We start from the raw sequence: 20,429 nt of genomic DNA, 5'->3' as shown, positions 1-20,429 counted from the left end.
TCTGATGGCAGCCCTGCGCGTAACGCTGGCCCTGCCCGTCTTGGCCCATCTGTAAGTCAGTGTGGCCCCTGAGCCAAAAAGTTTGCCCACCCCTGATTTAGGCCCTCCTCTAGTCATATCCCTGCCTCTCTTTCAAACCACTGCCTGGTTGCTAGCTTAAATTGAACCTTAGCTACCAGCTGAAATTCCAAACTGGAGAGCTCCTAAACAAAAATAAACCCCACAAATAATAAAAAATGAAGACCAGTTGCAAATTGTCCCTGTCTCTGTTGACTCTCTACATCATACTAATAGTTAATTTAAAGATACACAACCCCTTAAGTGACATCTGGTACAAGCACCATTTATTTGAATAGGAAAAAGTAGTGACCCCAATGGCACCCAAAAATCAGCCCAACACAACTCGTAGCACCCCACATATCTGTCTCCGCGTTCTCCCCATTGATTAAAAGATCCGTCCTTCATTTTACTTTGCCCGAAGCCAAACACTATCGTTGCATAATTTCCTTTTACATTTCAGCCGTTTCGCTTCGTTTTGAAAGAATATAATTATTATTTCCGTATCATCTCTTCACCTGTCTCCTTCCCGCGCTTGTTATGAAATATCTCTTTGGTTTTTTCCCATTTCCAATTGACGTCTATGGGTGTAAATCAAAGACGCGGCTTCCCTGCCTGCACGTTGCTAATTCAGCCGCTGTGAAGTGCTTAATTAAAATCCATCATTCTACGTGTAATTGTAAATAATTTACCCTTTCGCTTCAGTGAGCCCATTGTGTTCCCCTTAGGAAAGTCCCATTTTCTTCCGGCCTCGCAGAGGAACATTTTCTCATTTCTGTTCTGTCAAGGTTCCGCGTGTTATGGTTATTCATTCTTATGCAGTTGGGTGATGGGTGTCTCGCTGCCCAGTATCCCCGGCTTTAACAACCAATGGATATTGTTCCGGGGTTCCGTCATCTCCGAATGAAGATCTTACAGTGACATCTTTCATTAGGAACAATGAGGAGTAAAAAAGGTGGAAACACTTGCATTTCACACTCCGTAAAGTCCTCCCACAGCGGAAACTGAAACTGGCGAGGCTTGGTGCCAACACTGGGACAAAGGAGAATTACTGTAAATTTCCATTTTTGTAATTTTATATAGTGAATAAAGTACCCCCTATTGTAACATATAGGGATATTATAAGCCCCAGAGGAGTTCCTTATAATATATAGTGACTAAAGTGCCCCCTATTGTAACATATAGGGATATTATAAGTCCCCGAGGAGTTCCTTATAATATATAGTGAATAAAGTACCCCCTATTGTAACACATAGGGATATTATAAGTCCCCGAGGAGTTCCTTATAATATATAGTGAATAAAATACCCCCTATTGTAACATATAGGGATATTATAAGTCACCGAGGAGTTCCTTATAATATATAGTGAATAAAATACCCCCTATTGTAACATATAGGGATATTATAAGCCCCAGAGGAGTTCCTTATAATATATAGTGAATAAAGTACCCCCTATTGTAACATATAGGGATATTATAAGCCCCCGAGGGGTTCCTTATAATATATAGTGAATAAAGTACCCCCTATTGTAACATATAGGGATATTATAAGCCCCCGAGGAGTTCCTTATAATATATAGTGACTAAAGTACCCCCTATTGTAACATATAGGGATATTATAAGCCCCCGAGGGGTTCCTTATAATATATAGTGAATAAAATACCCCCTATTGTAACATATAGGGATATTATAAGTCCCCGAGGAGTTCCTTATAATATATAGTGAATAAAGTACCCCCTATTGTAACATATAGGGATATTATAAGTCCCCGAGGAGTTCCTTATAATATATAGTGTAAAATATTGGGATAGTAAAGGCCTTGTGCCTTTATACAGGTCATGGAACTCAGAGGTGACTTCTGATATCCTCATATTTTACTACAGGGGGTACTTTATTTATTATAATATACAAGTTTTAGTAAGTCATGTGACAGAAAAGCCGGTGATTTGGGCTTAAATATGCCCCCTAGGGTACTAACCCTCCCTGGTGTCCACGTTGGAGCTTCTGACTGCTCTTCTTACTACCTTCAGCCTCTATTTCAAGAGTAGTCTATAACTGAATCTCTCCTCCAGTAAGTGAGGTCCAAAGTGGCAGAACCTCATGGTGACCCTCCCAACTCTGAGCAGGCTCAGCCCAGTGGTGGATTGGTCTGTTATGGAAGTTTCTAAACTTAGTGTGCAAAACAATTATAATAGGATGGGGACATTTTGTCTATTATATACTGGATTACTGGGGACATTATTTTGATTTCAATACCGCCAGAAGCACAACATCTCAAACAAAGTTCTATATTATGATGTTTGGGGTTCCATGGAGTTGGTCTTTCCGTCTTATAGCAGATACTAATGGCTCCATGAGTACGTGAGGATAAGGGGCTGACACCCTTCATTGAAAGAGGGGCAAACATGTCTGCAACGTACTCTGGTGAGTATCTCTGTGACCATCTCTGGTGACCTTCAGTATAGCTGGGACCTCTACAGCACTTAAGCTCCCCCAAATGACTCATGAAGAATTTTTTCCTTCTCCCGTGGGACATAAAATTGGTAGCAGCCGGTCTGGTTCTTATTTGCCTTTTAACATAAACATAAAGAACCTTTAGCAAATGCTAAAATTAATGGGCTGCGACAGGGAAGCTCTTATGCTGTGAATTATTTGTTCCTTTTGCTTTATTTTTAACTTTGAACAAAAAAGAGCAGAAAATGTCAGAAACAAAGTCAATAACAAGAAAGCTGGAAACAGAAGAATTCTAAAATGGCTCGGCAGGACAAGTAGGGACTTTTGTTGCACAAGTGTCCTGATAATGTACCGCCCAGTAAAGGGCAATTTTGGACCCAAATCACCATGTTTTTTTACCCATAGTTAGGGTTGCCACCTTGTTTTTCTTGTAATACCAGCCGTTGGGTTTGGGTTCATCCCTTCTTTCAAGTCTATCTCCTAAATATTGTATGAATTAGATGGACAAAAGAGAAGACCCATAGACCGGCACTTAATAAAGGCAAGGTGTCCAGGAAGGAATGGCATGGGAAAATCAGTCTGATAACAACAACAAAAGGATACCCACCAGCAGGAAAGGCAACAAATAGCAATTTGCCAACACCCTCAAGGTGGTACAAGAGTTTTCCGACCCTGGGAATAAAGGTCAGGCATTGGAATCACTATTTACAAACACTGCTGGCCACAGAACACCTTTGATACCATCTGGTCAACTGTGCCATCTACAGGACACTATTAACTTGGAGGTTGGGGATCATCATGTGACATTATCATGATGCGAAATGCATCAGGCAGTTATGTTTTTAGCAATATGAAAAAAAACTTGGATTTTTATGCTTAATTTCCATGGTTGCAGGAGTGCTTGGCCGAATGTGGTTTAAGTCGAGTCTCATCTCATGCTGATGACAAACGGTGAGTGATCTTTCCACCATAAACTGCCCTAAGTGAGATGTTCCAACTCAAGTGATTAGCCTAGGGGTATAAACACCTGGACTTAGCTTTCACACGGTCAGAAGCTGTTAATTATTTTAAACCTTCAGTAGACTTTCTCTAGGGAGTGGCTACCCTTTAGCAGGGGTGGAGCTTGGGATGTGAATGAGGTTGAATACATCTGATTTTGTATATAAGAGAGCTCACAGAGAGACCATAATATACTTAAGTATAGGTATATCCTCTACACATAGCCTCTGTAAAGGCTGCTATTATAAAAGAAGGCTGTATATAAACAAAGCTCTGTTACTTTGTTTGTTTTTAACTTAAATCAATTGACTTTGTGGCTTCCAACTTCAACAGAACAGCAGACTTACCCCCATTCTGTGTTATTATGAATAATTTAAATCCTATGGGTTATTTTATTGCCAATAGTTACATGGGTAGGGGTTAGTCACTCCCTGTCCCTCCCGAACCTTCATTCTTCTCTGTTGCTGAATGGTGAGTCCTTTTCCGACCAAGACCTTCACCTTCTAATAATGAAAGGGGTAGATACACTACATATAAATGTGCTAGCTCAATAGTTAAAATATCCATCATCACGCACGCAAGTCATTTTTCATAAACAGTGTTAACAATGTACAATAGAGAAATTCATTGAGCTCATTAATCACTGAGCTCAGCAGCCGGCTATTGGCAATGAACGAATCAATGTCGTTTACCAGATCTGTCCTTTCTCCTCCAGACTGAAAAATCTGCTCATAATTATTTCCCTGCCTAGTTAACTGGATCAGATTGATTCAATGCTTTTACTGTCAATAAGGCACGGGTTGCTCAGAAGGCTAGAGCCTGCCCAGGGGATAATGTCTCAAGGCTCTTTTCCATTGGCGGCCGTATCGGTGCTTGGGGGGCACCCAACAGGTAGTTATAGACAGAGCTTTGTTCCATTACATTTAAAGATGAACCATTGGAACCTTTCTTGCATTGACAATACTGGCCCTAGTTCATATTCACTCCCCTGTACTTTGTCTCCTTTTCTTAGATCTTCTGCTTCACCCCTTTCCTCTCCTTTCTTTCCTCTCCTTTCTTTCCTCTCCTTTCTTTCCTTTCTTTTCTTTCCCTTTGTTTTTTCCCTTTCATTTCCCTTCCTTTCCATTCCTTTCTTTTCCTTTCCATTCCTTTCTTTTCCTTTCCTTTCCTCTCCTTTCTTTTCCTTTCTTTCCTTTTCTTTCCCTTTCTTTGTTTCCCTTCCTTTCCATTCCTTTCTTTCATTTCCTTTCCTCTCCTTTCTTTCCTTTCCTCTCTTTTCTTTCCTTTCCTTTCTTTCCTCTCCTTTCTTTCCTTCCCTTTCCATTCCTTTCTTTTCCTTTCCTCTCCTTTCTTTCCTTTCCTTTCTTTTCTTTCCCTTTGTTTTTTTCCCTTCCTTTCCATTCCTTTATTTTCATTTCCTTTCCACTCCTTTCTTTTCCTTTCTTTCCTTTCTTTCCTTTCCCTTCCTTTCTTTCCTTTCCCTTCCTTTATTTTCCTTTCTTTTGTTTCCTTTCCTCTCTCCTTTCCTCTCCTTTCCTCTCCTCTGCTTTCCTTTCCTCTGCTTTCCTCTCCTCTCCTTTCTCTTCCTTTCCTCTCCTCTCCTTTCTTTTCCTTTCCTCTCCTCTCCTTTCTTTTCCTTTGCTCTCCTCTCCTTTCTTTTCCTTTCCTCTCCTATCTTTTCCTTTCATTTCCTTTCCTCTCCTCTCCTTTCTTTTCTTTTTCTTTTCTTCCCCTTCCTTAGTATAGGCACGAACATGGCATATACAATAGGGGGTCATTTACTTAGAGCCTTGGTGGAGGTGTACTAAGGGGCACAAAGGATTGTTCTTTAGTGCTCACAAGTTATGACATATTAAGGGGAGCCTATGTCCATCCCCAGGCAAGCCCTCATTAATACAGTATCTAGTAGAATTAAGTCTAAAACATTTGGACTTTTCTGAGTTTTTTACTTGAAAACGTTTCACAACTCATCCGAGTTCAAATGACTGGTAGGGAATTCCCCGGCATTGAAACCCTTGAGGGTAGTACAGTCACAGACATCCAATCATAATGGTTCCATTGAACTTATTCAGTTAGGGGTTGGCTGAAACTGACAGGGGTAAGAAGGTATGATCCAGTCACAGTGGTACCATGATTCTCATTGATGTAGGGGTTAATCCTTCAAAGTACATGACTGGAAGTGTGAACTGTTGTGAAGAAGCCACTCGGATGAGTCGTGAAACATTTTCAAGGAAAAAAAAAAAGTCCAGTTGTTTTAGACTTAATTCTACTAGATACTGTATATCATGACCGGGATGAATGAGAATCTTCATACTTATGAATACAGTGCTGCCAAATATGGGCAGTGCGGTATTCATGGGGCAAACACAGATTTCTCTGCTTTGCATTTGACCATAGAACCATTCAGTTGTGTGTAAGGACGCACACACTTGTAGTTAGAGCCAGTAATTTCCCTTCTAGCCACAATGCCCAAAATCCTTTGCATATTCTGTGTTTAACAGATCTGTAATGAAGGAGGATCACAGAAGCATCATTGTAGGAAATGGATTCTTGACTGGACTTGCTTCAGTTGTTCATGAAGTCAGGACCAGGAGAGCCAGATAGCTGCTTCCGGCAGCAATTGCATTGCAGAAATAATGTTTTAATAATGCAAAATTTAGGTGGTGGATAGTGATGGGGTTACAGTGGTGGGTGGGCATTGAGGGGCAACCTGGCCTAGGGACACAATGATCTTAAATCCAGCCCTGGTGCTGGTGTTACTGACTCACGTTTTCAGTTTTAGCCTTGGCTAAGCCTCAATTATTTATTGCCTGTCAGACCACAACCTTTGTTCCCCTCTCCTGCTATAATAATCCCCATACAAGTAGCAGCAAAGCAGTTGGAATGGTGCGAGTCCTTCAGTTAGGGCCTGGTATAGTGCAGCCAAGAGCCAAAAAGGGGTGACAAAGGTACAGGAGAGAGATCGGGGAGAAGAAGGCAAAGAATCAGTGACTGGATGGAGCGGGACGGAATGAACAAAGAAGTGTTAACTGGATGATGTAGAATGGAGAGAATGAAAAATCTGGGACAGGCCAAGCAGGGCAGAGCAAACAAAGAATCTGGGACAGGCAGTTGCAGGGAGAAGTGGGCAAAAAGAACTGAGCAGGAACAGGGCTGACTACAAGGGCAGCACCAAGAGTAGGGACAAGAGAAAGAGCAAGGAATAGAGAGCTAGGGTCATGCCACAGTGCTCAGGAAGTCCAATGCTCAGGCACAGGAAGTGAGGAGAGCTGGGTTTATATAGGGCACAGTCACCCCTGATTGGCTAACCACACCCAACCAATAAGGCTGCTGGGGGTGATATAACATAGCCAGGGAAACAGGTGAAAGGGAGAAGGAATGGGAAGTCTTGCTGGCTGCTCTCCTGGCCCAGTGGTCAGGAAGATCAACCAGGAGGTCCCAGGTTCAAACTCCAGCGGAGCCTTGTTGCTAGTACAGAGGGTTATGCAATGTAGCTATTGAATCTTTCTGTCATTGAGCTTATGGTTCAGAGTGTTCGAATAGCACTAGGGTTGCCACCTTTTCACACTACAGAAACCAGTCGGGGTGGTCAGATGTTTATGGGGGACAATGAAACCAGGGAGCACTGGTTTATGGCAATTGGCTCTTTTTCTGCACCTACAGCAGAGTTTTGTCAAATGGCAGCCAAAATCCAACAATGGCAAAACTCCTGTCCCAATTTTTTAGGAAAGAAGTGTGAAGCTTCAGAAGCTGTGGGTCCTGTCTAATTCCAAGCTCTCGAGGTTGCTTGGAAAAAGGCGTGATTTACAAGAATGCACTTTGGATCCTGAAATGTCTGGAGAATCATTAAAGCCAGCTCATATTTACTAATCATATCTGTTGTAAATCAGGCAGGAAACATGACATCTCGGGCAACCTCTGGCGGATAGAGTTTAGAAGCTTTTGCTGGACTTTGTAGCAACAGCTGCCGCCCTTTGGGGTCAAGATCTTGCTCCACAGTCAGTGTTATTTTAAAAGAATAAGTCGGGCGTGAGATTACTCGCTGTACCATCTGCCAGGCAAGTTGGAGAAAAATACCAAAAATTCACCTTGGGATATTTATTTAAAATACAATTTGAAACACAATTACAAGTTACGGTTTTATATCCACATTGGCTTAACGTTCGGCTTGGTACCTTCTGTCAGATACACATCGCTCACTGTAGGGCAGGGGGAAAGTATTTGGTTTTATTCTGCCAATAAGGGTTCATCAATATTAACCATTAGTAAGACGTAGAATTTTTTTTGTTTTTCTTTTATTATTTCTCCAGCTCTATGGTAGTTACCCAATGCCTAGGTAATCAGGATGGAAAACAAAGGAAGTGAGAAGCTATAAAACCCACAATAACATTGTAGCCTCGCGGGGCATCAGTTTCTCTGTTGACCAGATATTCCTACCCATCTCATCCCTTGCCATTATACAGGTTTGGAATTTTTTGATTGAAATTAATTTGTAGTAATATAAATACGATACAAATTATCGATTGCTAAGCTTCTAGTAAAGACTTGGAGCCATATAGAGGTGTCTTATATGCACTCATACTAAAAATTGTCTTCTCATCTGATCATGTTTGACTGGGCAGCTCAGATCTAATACAGGACAGGCCTAATTTTTATTTTTTAATTTAACTTTTTGCCAGTGTAACCTGTAGGTGGGGCCAAATGGCAGCTGCTAACAGGAGAGCTCCATTACATTGCAACTCCCTTTCTTATTTGGACCCTTGCATGATAGCGGAGGACAGGATTAGGAGCTGATATTCAACACTCATGTTTTATGGAAACAGTATAGACCCCAGTGGTTCTTAATCAGAAGTAGGTTTAATGAAAAGTAAATATAAACAAAATTAGGTACTTCCTTGGTGGAGCAAATTGTGGGCCAATTTGTAAATGTAGAGCTATAACAAAAGTTGGAAAAGTAAAGAGGATCATTCACCATTACCTGTAGGAGACAGTTAGGATGTCAAGAAGTATTTTTACCAGAAGTGAAATGGATCCCCATCCAGTGGAAGCCTCTCTAGATTCTGGTGGAAGTAGTGTGGAATTCTAATTCCACACTACTGTTCCTTGATGGAGTGGATGCTTCTATTGCTAATCTGGTTGTCCCTGGTCCATTGCTGGTCTCCTTAGGGTACATCAGTCCAAAATTATCCACAGGGACTACTGCAATCAAGTGTTGTATGATAGCTCTCTACACAGTGGTATGGGGTCGCCACCCCCAAAATAATGGATCAAAATGTAAAAGGAATCCACCAGAGAGCTCACGTCTGTGCAAACAAGCATCAGGGTCCCCGTAGATCCATCCCTAGTACTAGGTGGAGACCAAAAAGAATGAGCTCCTCAGAAGAAAGATTCAAGTGATCCACTCTACCGCTAAGGAACTAGGCTACACACAGGAATCCCACTTCAATCCATAATAAACAGTATGGGGAACATTGCATACAAACACGTGATATTATACCTTACCTGCTCATTTGCCTTTTCCTGCCTTACACTATTAGGGGCCAACTGGAAATGTAGTCTTCTCTCTGGCTCTTCACCTCATACTTGGTGCCTAAACCCTCCCTCTACCATCAAAATAGGCAGACAATACTATACGTGAAGGATGAACTTGCAAACATCCATGGAAAAACCTAGTGTGGGTTAAGTACATGTACATACATACATAGATACATACATACGTATTATCAGAGGACACTGCAGAGAACTTTTCACACGTAGGGAGGTATATTCTGATATAGTTTTCCATTAAAGAAGCTATTTGCTGTGAATCTAATAAACACTGAGTTGTGCACAGTCATTTGGGCACGGAGCCTGGAGAAGTCAATGCTGTTACGTTAAACAAAATATCAGCAATCCCATTGAGAGATTTGCCTGTAGGAACATTTTCAATAAAATGATGATCTTCTCTTTACAGTCTGAAGGGGCCATGATTTGGTTCTGTTAATTTTCTTAGCTGGACTGAGTCCTTCTACTATTGCCCTAGAGGCAGTCGTTTACTCTGGTGGTGGCTTTTATCTCTTCTTTCATTTGCATTCAGGGAAATACAGAGTCCTCTGTAATCGTTTTTATCGCTGAGAACTTAGATTGTCCTATTAACTCCATGAATCCAGAAGAGGTGTAGATAACCCACAGTTCCTTAGGTCAGCTGTCTTTTTTTTACATCAATGGCGAAATGCAGAGATTCGCTGCAAATTCATGCCTGCCGAAAAAATCGCTCATCACTAGTAGATTGTGTTTTTGTTTAGATGGGCATGACTTAGGGCTTTTTAGTTGGGTAGAACTTTGAAAGGGCTTTTGTCTAGTTGAGTAAAGGTCCCCATACACGGGCCGATTCTAGCTGCCAATATCGGTCCCTTAGACAGATTCAGCAGTTTATAGGCCCGTGTATGGGCACTACCGGTGGGCCTGCCCGACCGATATCTGGCCTGAAATCGTCCAGATCTCGATTGGGCAGGTTAAAAAATCTAGTCGGATCAGGGACCACATCAGCTCGTTGATGCGGACCCCGGACCGACTTTGCCTATGCCCGTCATTATAATACGATAGTTTGGCCCCAGAGCCAAACGATCAAATTAGCCTGGATTCTCCCGATATCGTCCACCCATAGGTGGGGGATATCAGGAGAAGATCTGCTTCTGAAGGTGTATGGCCACCTTAAGACTTAGACTTTTTTTTTTAGTAAGGTTGGATTTAAATTTTGTTTAAATTGATATGACATAAATAGGACTTTTTAATTGGGTAAAACTTTGATAGGGCTTTTGTTTATTTGGGTAGGGGTGATAGGACTTTGGTTTACTTAGTTTTGACTTGATATAGGCCTTTTTTTTAGGTAGGTAGGACATAGATAGGGGTTTTGTTTAGCTGAGTATGACTTTAATAGGTCCTAGATAGAACTTTTATATAGCTGAGTATGATTCTTTGTTCTGGGCAGAAGGAAAAGTTGTAAAATGATAAATATATTTGACTTCTATTCACGCTAAGCTCATTAAAACATTCTCCTAGTTACCCTTCTCATTGTGCCCCCAAAAGCCTTTGATACATGGGCCTATTTAGTTCCATAGCATAGAAACGTTGCTTTTAATATTGTAAATATAAATAGGGAGAGAAAAAGGCGTAGAAATAGGAACAAGTAATCATAATGACACGGCACTCGATAGCCCTTATAGGAAAGAACTGTTGGCTACACCAATGACAAAAACTAGGTCACTCGGAAACTCGGAAAATTGTGTCTGTTTTGTAGGAGCCTGTGGGGCTTTTACCTCGTTTCTTTAATGAATCCAGAGGTCCTGTAATAAAGGAAAGGAGGGGTGTAATGCAGCCTTGCAGGTAGTTTATTAGGTCATGGTCACTGAGATATAGCTCTTAATCACTAGAACATTCAGAGAGAGGAATCATTACTGCTGGGTAATATTATTTACAGCCGATGGTTACATACGACAGCATGTTAAAATCTCATTTGCCTTTGAATTTAACAAGACTATTAAATCGAACACAGAAAGGGATGCAGAGATGTAAACATAGAATACAGAAAAGATATTACCCCGGTGTCTCCATGGTGCATTTGGGGCCTCGGAAATCAAAGTACACAGAGCAACAATGGGCACCAATAGACATCCGATATTTTCATTAATTTGCACGACTTTTTCATACTTTGCGACAATTTGTGCAACAAAATCAAATTTGTTGCAACGAGTAGGAAAGTTTGAGATTCATTCAAGCTTCGGTATGGTGACTTTCCTTGGGCCGGGTTGGGGCTGCAGAGTGCCATTGAGCCCTATGGGAGACTTTCCTTGGGCCGGGTTGGAGCTGCAGAGTGCCATTGAGCCCTATGGGTGACTTTTCTTGGGCCGGGTTGGAGCTGCAGAGTGCCATTGAGCCCTATGGGAGACTTTCCTTGGGCCGGGTTGGAGCAGCAGAGTGCCATTGAGCCCTATGGGAGACTTTCCTTGGGCCGGGTTGGAGCTGCAGAGTGCCATTGAGCCCTATGGGAGACTTTCCTTGGGCCGGGTTGGAGCTGCAGAGTGCCATTGAGCCCTATGGGAGACTTTCCTTGGGCCGGGTTGGAGCTGCAGAGTGCCATTGAGCCCTATGGGAGACTTTCCTTGGGCCGGGTTGGAGCTGCAGAGTGCCATTGAGCCCTATGGGTGACTTTCCTTGGGCCGGGTTGGAGCTGCAGAGTGCCATTGAGCCCTATGGGGGACTTTCCTTGGGCCGGGTTGGAGCTGCAGAGTGCCATTGAGCCCTATGGGAGACTTTCCTTGGGCCGGGTTGGAGCTGCAGAGTGCCATTGAGCCCTATGGGAGACTTTCCTTGGGCCGGGTTGGAGCTGCAGATTGCCATTGAGCCCTATGGGAGACTTTCCTTGGGTCGGGTTGGAGCTGCAGATTGCCATTGAGCCCTATGGGAGACTTTCCTTGGGTCAGGTTGGAGCTGCAGAGTGCCATTGAGCCCTATGGGAGGCTTTCCTTGGGCCGGGTTGGAGCTGCAGAGTGCCATTGAGCCCTATGGGAGACTTTCCTTGGGCCGGGTTGGAGCTGCAGAGTGCCATTGAGCCCTATGGGAGACTTTCCTTGGGTCGGGTTGGAGCTGCAGAGTGCCATTGAGCCCTATGGGATACTTTCCTTGGGCCGGGTTGGAGCTGCAGAGTGCCATTGAGCCCTATGGGAGACTTTCCTTGGGGCGGGTTGGAGCTGCAGAGTGCCATTGAGCCCTATGGGAGACTTTCCTTGGGCTGGGTTGGAGCTGCAGAGTGCCATTGAGCCCTATGGGAGACTTTCCTTGGGGCGGGTTGGAGCTGCAGAGTGCCATTGAGCCCTATGGGAGACTTTCCTTGGGCCGGGTTGGAGCTGCAGAGTGCCATTGAGCCCTATGGGAGACTTTCCTTGGGCCGGGTTGGAGCTGCAGAGTGCCATTGAGCCCTATGGGAGACTTTCCTTGGGCCGGGTTGGAGCTGCAGAGTGCCATTGAGCCCTATGGGAGACTTTCCTTGGGCCGGGTTGGAGCTGCAGAGTGCCATTGAGCCCTATGGGAGACTTTCCTTGGGCCGGGTTGGAGCTGCAGAGTGCCATTGAGCCCTATGGGAGACTTTCCTTGGGCCGGGTTGGAGCTGCAGAGTGCCATTGAGCCCTATGGGAGACTTTCCTTGGGCCGGGTTGGAGCTGCAGAGTGCCATTGAGCCCTATGGGAGACTTTCCTTGGGCCGGGTTGGAGCTGCAGAGTGCCATTGAGCCCTATGGGAGACTTTCCTTGGGCCGGGTTGGAGCTGCAGATTGCCATTGAGCCCTATGGGAGACTTTCCTTGGGCCGGGTTGGAGCTGCAGAGTGCCATTGAGCCCTATGGGAGACTTTCCTTGGGCTGGGTTGGAGCTGCAGAGTGCCATTGAGCCCTATGGGAGGCTTTCCTTGGGCTGGGTTGGAGCTGCAGAGTGCCATTGAGCCCTATGGGAGACTTTCCTTGGGCCGGGTTGGAGCTGCAGAGTGCCATTGAGCCCTATGGGAGACTTTCCTTGGGCCGGGTTGGAGCTGCAGAGTGCCATTGAGCCCTATGGGTGACTTTCCTTGGGCCGGGTTGGAGCTGCAGAGTGCCATTGAGCCCTATGGGAGACTTTCCTTGGGCCGGGTTGGAGCTGCAGAGTGCCATTGAGCCCTATGGGAGACTTTCCTTGGGCCGGGTTAGAGCTGCAGAGTGCCATTAAGCCCTATGGGAGACTTTCCTTGGGCCGGGTTGGAGCTGCAGAGTGCCATTAAGCCCTATGGGAGACTTTCCTTGGGCCGGGTTGGAGCTGCAGAGTGCCATTGAGCCCTATGGGAGACTTTCCTTGGGCCGGGTTGGAGCTGCAGAGTGCCATTGAGCCCTATGGGAGACTTTCCTTGGGCCGGGTTGGAGCTGCAGAGTGCCATTGAGCCCTATGGGAGGCTTTCCTTGGGCCGGATTGGAGCTGCAGAGTGCCATTGAGCCCTATGGGAGACTTTCCTTGGGCCGGGTTGGAGCTGCAGAGTGCCATTGAGCCCTATGGGAGACTTTCCTTTGGCCGGGTTGGAGCTGCAGAGTGCCATTGAGCCCTATGGGAGACTTTCCTTGGGTCGGGTTGGAGCTGCAGAGTGCCATTGAGCCCTATGGGATACTTTCCTTGGGCCGGGTTGGAGCTGCAGAGTGCCATTGAGCCCTATGGGAGACTTTCCTTGGGCCGGGTTGGAGCTGCAGAGTGCCATTGAGCCCTATGGGAGGCTTTCCTTGGGCCGGGTTGGAGCTGCAGAGTGCCATTGAGCCCTATGGGAGATTTTCCTTGGGCCAGGTTGGAGCTGCAGAGTGCCATTGAGCCCTATGGGAGACTTTCCTTGGGCCGGGTTGGAGCTGCAGAGTGCCATTAAGCCCTATGGGAGACTTTCCTTGGGCCGGGTTGGAGCTGCAGAGTGCCATTGAGCCCTATGGGAGGCTTTCCTTGGGCCGGGTTGGAGCTGCAGAGTGCCGTTGAGCCCTATGGGAGATTTTCCTTGGGCCAGGTTGGAGCTGCAGAGTGCCATTGAGCCCTATGGGAGACTTTCCTTGGGCCAGGTTGGAGCTGCAGAGTGCCATTGAGCCCTATGGGAGACTTTCCTTGGGCCAGGTTGGAGCTGCAGAGTGCCATTGAGCCCTATGGGAGACTTTCCTTGGGCCAGGTTGGAGCTGCAGAGTGCCATTGAGCCCTATGGGAGACTTTCCTTGGGCCAGGTTGGAGCTGCAGAGTGCCATTGAGCCCTATGGGAGACTTTCCTTGGGCCGGGTTGGAGCTGCAGAGTGCCATTGAGCCCTATGGGAGGCTTTCCTTGGGCTGGGTTGGAGCTGCAGAGTGCCATTGAGCCCTATGGGAGGCTTTCCTTGGGCTGGGTTGGAGCTGCAGAGTGCCATTGAGCCCTATGGGAGACTTTCCTTGGGCCAGGTTGGAGCTGCAGAGTGCCATTGAGCCCTATGGGAGACTTTCCTTGGGCCGGGTTGGAGCTGCAGAGTGCCATTGAGCCCTATGGGAGGCTTTCCTTGGGCCGGGTTGGAGCTGCAGAGTGCCATTGAGCCCTATGGGAGACTTTCCTTGGGCCGGGTTGGAGCTGCAGAGTGCCATTGAGCCCTATGGGAGACTTTCCTTGGGCCGGGTTGGAGCTGCAGAGTGCCATTGAGCCCTATGGGAGGCTTCCAAAATCAAGCACAGAAGGTTCAAAGCCAGAAAGGTTTTCCCGCCGTTTACGATCGTTCGGATACGGAAATTTCGTGACTATCACAAACGATTGTTTCAATACGAAAATTTCGTAAGTAGGGATGCACCGAATCCTGCTGTTTCACAAATTGTTTCACAAATTTTTTCGCAAGGCATGGATTCGCCGTGAATTTCTGCATTTCGCAAACCATCTGTTAAAATTCGCTGCAGAAAAATTTGTTGTGCGGAACTTTTTCGTTGCGTGTCAAATTGGGCACGGTCGCTTAAAAAAAGGCTTTGGCCGCAACAAAAAAACACTGCAAAAATTTATCGGCTCGTTGATTGGCTCCCCATACTGATGGTGCATATCTTTTTAATTTGTTTTGATCAAATTAACCCAATATCGTCCACTCGTAAGTGGCCGTATTGGGAGAAGATCCGCTTGCTTGGTGACCTCCCCTAGTGAGCGGATCTTACAGTGTAGGGCCACCTTAAGTAAGGGTAGAAACTATATAATATTATTACACCCTTTGATGTAACTGAAATATGTGTAAATAGAAAACATATACAACTTGTTTAATACAAAATATATATAATGTTTTTTTATTTTTACGAATAAAAAACAGTCCAGCAAAAATTGGAAAGCTAAAGCCAGGCCAACGCACAAAGGATTGCGCAGGACCTGGGAGAGATTTGAAATAAGTAGATTTTCTGTTTACTGTCGGAAAGGCTATGAATTAGCTTTTCTAATTTACTAAGTTGAATTGAATCCTCACACCATTGCCCCGCAGGCAGACGTTTATTCCTATGGATACTTTTATCCCTTCCTTAATCTGCATGCAGGGATGAGACAAGCGTCTCGTTATTTCCCTTAATTGCGGAGCTGGAGATGACTTCAGGGGGGCACAATGGGGTCACTTTCAAGCCATCGATGGGGATTTCTGAGCACTACGCTTATTAACGGCAGCCGAGATAAACATCTAAACCCATTGCAGCAGATTGGGAGCGGGGCTGTGTTGTACATTGGGATTGAACCCATCGGCTCAATGTGCTTGAAGTTGCAAAGCGGCACAGAATTCAATGCTCAGAGGGACAAGGGGTCCTTGTATTAATGCCACCTTGAGCAGGAGTTAAGTACAGAGCTCTGTAGACCCTCAAGTCCCCATTGGCAGGTTTGCAGAGCACAACTTACACATTTGGGCTGAGGCAATATATACAATATAATGTGACTGATCCAATCATTTGCTTTCATTTTCCTGGTAGTCTCGTATCTTAAAATGTAATAGGGGACCCAATTGGTGTATGTTTGCAAAGGGTTCAGGTTCCCTTCATGGGCAGGCAGGTAGGACATCTATTGGGCACCATCGTCGTGGATTTGGTTGGTTGGTTGGTTGGCTGTTACAGTAAAAAAAAACTAGAATTCCTGGATCAGTGTGGAGGAGGCTGGGCAGGAATGGACAGTTCCATAAAGAGGCACTGGGTCAAAATGAACTCCCAAATTCTGGTTTGACGTGGTCTTGCTTGGAGGTCCAGCCTGTGCCAAATCACAGCAGAAGACTAGCTGGTGAAGAGTTGCTTTTGATACTCAGAATGCTGACAGACTGTAAAAGCCAATAAACTAGTTAAAGGACCTCTCTGAAGACTCTTATAGGCCAGTACCACACAGGGTAGATTCTCCGCCTGCGGATAAACAAAAAAGAGCGTATTGATGTGCCTGCACCTGGAACCATTGTGTCAGTCTAGTTGCACACACAGAGCAGAATTCAGTGCAAAACTTGAGAAGACTGAGAATCTGCCCCATGTGGCATTGGCCAAAGTACATCTTGCAGAAGACACTACAGACTTGCCCAAATGGGTTTCTGTTCTCATTAGAGTACTGTTGAAGAGCAGTGGCTAGCTCCATGTTGTAGCTCTCAGTGAGTGTAGGACAGGCCAGACCAGGGGTGAGTGAGTGTAGGACAGGCCAGACCGGGGGTGAGTGAGTGTAGGACAGGCCAGACCGGGGGTGAGTGAGTGTAGGACAGGCCAGACCGGGGGTGAGTGAGTGTAGGACAGGCCAGACCGGGGGTGAGTGAGTGTAGGACTGGCCAGACCGGGGGTGAGTGAGTGTAGGACTGGCCAAACTGGGGGTGAGTGAGTGTAGGACAGGCCAGACCGGGGGTGAGTGAGTGTAGGACTGGCCAGACCGGGGGTGAGTGAGTGTAGTACAGGCCAGACTGGGGGTGAGTGAGTGTAGGACAGGCCAGACTGGGGGTGAGTGAGTGTAGGACAGGCCAGACCGGGGGTGAGTGAGTTTAGGACTGGCCAGACCGGGGGTGAGTGAGTGTAGGACAGGCCAGACAGGGGGTGAGTGAGTGTAGGACTGGCCAGACCGGGGGTGAGTGAGTGTAGGACTGGCCAGACCGGGGTGAGTGAGTGTAGGACAGGCCAGACCGGGGGTGAGTGAATGTAGGACAGGCCAGACCGGGGGTGAGTGAGTGTAGGACAGGCCAGACCGGGGGTGAGTGAGTGTAGGACAGGCCAGACCGGGGGTGAGTGAGTGTAGGACAGGCCAGACCGGGGGTGAGTGAGTGTAGGACAGGCCAGACCGGGGGTGAGTGAGTGTAGGACAGGCCAGACCGGGGGTGAGTGAGTGTAGGACTGGCCAGACCGGGGGTGAGTGAGTGTAGGACAGGCCAGACCGGGGGTGAGTGAGTGTAGGACAGGCCAGACCGGGGGTGAGTGAGTGTAGGACTGGCCAGACCGGGGGTGAGTGAGTGTAGGACAGGCCAGACCGGGGGTGAGTGAGTGTAGGACAGGCCAGACCGGGGGTGAGTGAGTGTAGGACTGGCCAGACCGGGGGTGAGTGAGTGTAGGACAGGCCAGACCGGGGGTGAGTGAGTGTAGGACAGGCCAGACCGGGGGTGAGTGAGTGTAGGACAGGCCAGACCGGGGGTGAGTGAGTGTAGGACAGGCCAGACCGGGGGTGAGTGAGTGTAGGACTGGCCAGACCGGGGGTGAGTGAGTGTAGGACTGGCCAGACCGGGGGTGAGTGAGTGTAGGACAGGCCAGACCGGGGGTGAGTGAGTGTAGGACTGGCCAGACCGGGGGTGAGTGAGTGTAGGACAGGCCAGACCGGGGGTGAGTGAGTGTAGGACAGGCCAGACCGGGGGTGAGTGAGTGTAGGACAGGCCAGACCGGGGGTGAGTGAGTGTAGGACTGGCCAGACCGGGGGTGAGTGAGTGTAGGACTGGCCAGACTGGGGGTGAGTGAGTGTAGGACTGGCCAGACCCGGGGGTGAGTGAGTGTAGGACAGGCCAGACCGGGGGTGAGTGAGTGTAGGACAGGCCAGACCGGGGGTGAGTGAGTGTAGGACAGGCCAGACCGGGGGTGAGTGAGTGTAGGACTGGCCAGACCGGGGGTGAGTGAGTGTAGGACAGGCCAGACCGGGGGTGAGTGAGTGTAGGACAGGCCAGACCGGGGGTGAGTGAGTGTAGGACAGGCCAGACCGGGGGTGAGTGAGTGTAGGACAGGCCAGACCGGGGGTGAGTGAGTGTAGGACTGGCCAGACCGGGGGTGAGTGAGTGTAGGACTGGCCAGACCGGGGGTGAGTGAGTGTAGGACAGGCCAGACCGGGGGTGAGTGAGTGTAGGACTGGCCAGACCGGGGGTGAGTGAGTGTAGGACAGGCCAGACCGGGGGTGAGTGAGTGTAGGACAGGCCAGACCGGGGGTGAGTGAGTGTAGGACTGGCCAGACCGGGGGTGAGTGAGTGTAGGACAGGCCAGGCCGGGGGGTGAGTGAGTGTAGGACAGGCCAGACCGGGGGTGAGTGAGTGTAGGACAGGCCAGACCGGGGGTGAGTGAGTGTAGGACTGGCCAGACCGGGGGTGAGTGAGTGTAGGACTGGCCAGACCGGGGGTGAGTGAGTGTAGGACAGGCCAGACCGGGGGTGAGTGAGTGTAGGACAGGCCAGACCGGGGGTGAGTGAGTGTAGGACTGGCCAGACCGGGGGTGAGTGAGTGTAGGACAGGCCAGACCGGGGGTGAGTGAGTGTAGGGCTGGCCAGACCGGGGGTGAGTGAGTGTAGGACAGGCCAGACCGGGGGTGAGTGAGTGTAGGACAGGCCAGACCGGGGGTGAGTGAGTGTAGGACAGGCCAGACTGGGGGTGAGTGAGTGTAGGACAGGGGAGGGCATTGCTTGGTAGCTTAATGCACAGAATGGCTTATATATTAATAATGGGGGAGTGCAGAGGGGCTCTTGTTTCTGTCTATATGTATTTGATGGTCACAGCCTCATTGCACCCCCCCCAATGATTTAAAATTTAGTGTTTGAGCACAATTCACACTTTTTTGTTGAAGAGTATTAGCTTTACAGCAGAACTAACCCCTAAAAAAACCCAAAAATCCTTAGTAATGTATTTTATGAACAAAACTTAATGCGCCAGCCTAATGTCTTATCATCTCTATAACAGTAAGGGCCTTCAAAGTTGTGCACAGGAGGGGGTTACCATTGGGATCACCTGACTGATAATAGTAAGGCTGCAGCCCCCCCTTAATCACTTGGGGTTCCTTCTCCTCCTCTATCCCACTCGGCCCCCTCCCATAGGAATTGACTTTGGCTCTTGGCTACTGAGCATGCTCAGTTCTTCTCAACTCAGGTTACCAAACACACCCTCCAGTCTAGCAGCCAATGAATAGATGGCACTGCTGGTTTCCATAGAAACTGTGCGCTAGCTGTGCCCTCTGCTGGAGAAACAAGTTTTTTTCTCGTAACTATCGATGAGCAAATCTGTACCGTTCTGCTTCGCGGGAAAATTTGCGAAACGCAACTTTTTTGACGCAACAATGACTTTTTGGAAAATTTGCTCATCGCTACTCCTAACCTCCTCTCCTGAGCTCAGCTTAACTATTACACTGTTCAATCCGAGCAGAACTTTTCTGCCCGTGTAAGTTTCTGCCTGTGTAAGCCTGTATTCTTGATTGCATGAACTTTGCAGATGTAAATGTCACTGAAGATGGGTCAGAGGGAAAATGGCTGCCGGGTGAAAGTTGATAAATGTGATGGCGCTGGCGAACAGAGGGGATTTACGCTATACAACTGGTGTGGGTGGGGGAAATGTGCCCAATGAATCCAGATTCTTGAGTTGCCCTCCATAGATTTGGTATAAAGCAGGATGAGAAAGTTATTGGTTGCTAAAAAAGTACTTTTAATTGCACATTTAGCCTTGAAAACGGTGCGAGAAAGGGAATTTTGATTGACACATCAAGTTTAATCAGATTGGCTCAATGTTGAGTATCTCATTATTGCATAGAACTTCTGCAGGTAGTAACCCCTTCATTGCCTTCTCCGTAGTTTTCTAAGTCTCCAATCAGAGAGTCAGGTTCCTATAGGGGATATAGTTCTATATCTATGACCTACACACAAGCGAAGGCTTCTGATTTGCTTTACCTGAAATTCAATATGTTGCCCTTGAGCTAATGATACTGCGTAATCAGGATATTGATTGGCGCTACGGTGCTGAGCCAGGCATTTTCAGCAATTATTGAACTGGATATTTTCCTTGAAATTATCCGAGGCCTTTACACGTGGGCTAACCCTGAGACCCATAAATGTTATCCATTAAATGATCCTTTAATATTGGCTGGAACATTTCATTTACATGCAATATAAGGGCTAGGGTCTTTCTTTCTTTCTCTCTTTCTCCCCATTCTTTCTTTCTCTCTTTCTTTCTA

This window comes from Xenopus tropicalis, chromosome 1, assembly GCF_000004195.4.
Source record: "Xenopus tropicalis strain Nigerian chromosome 1, UCB_Xtro_10.0, whole genome shotgun sequence".
NCBI classification, from domain to species: Eukaryota; Metazoa; Chordata; class Amphibia; order Anura; family Pipidae; genus Xenopus; species Xenopus tropicalis.
This window is presented reverse-complemented; position numbering follows the sequence as displayed.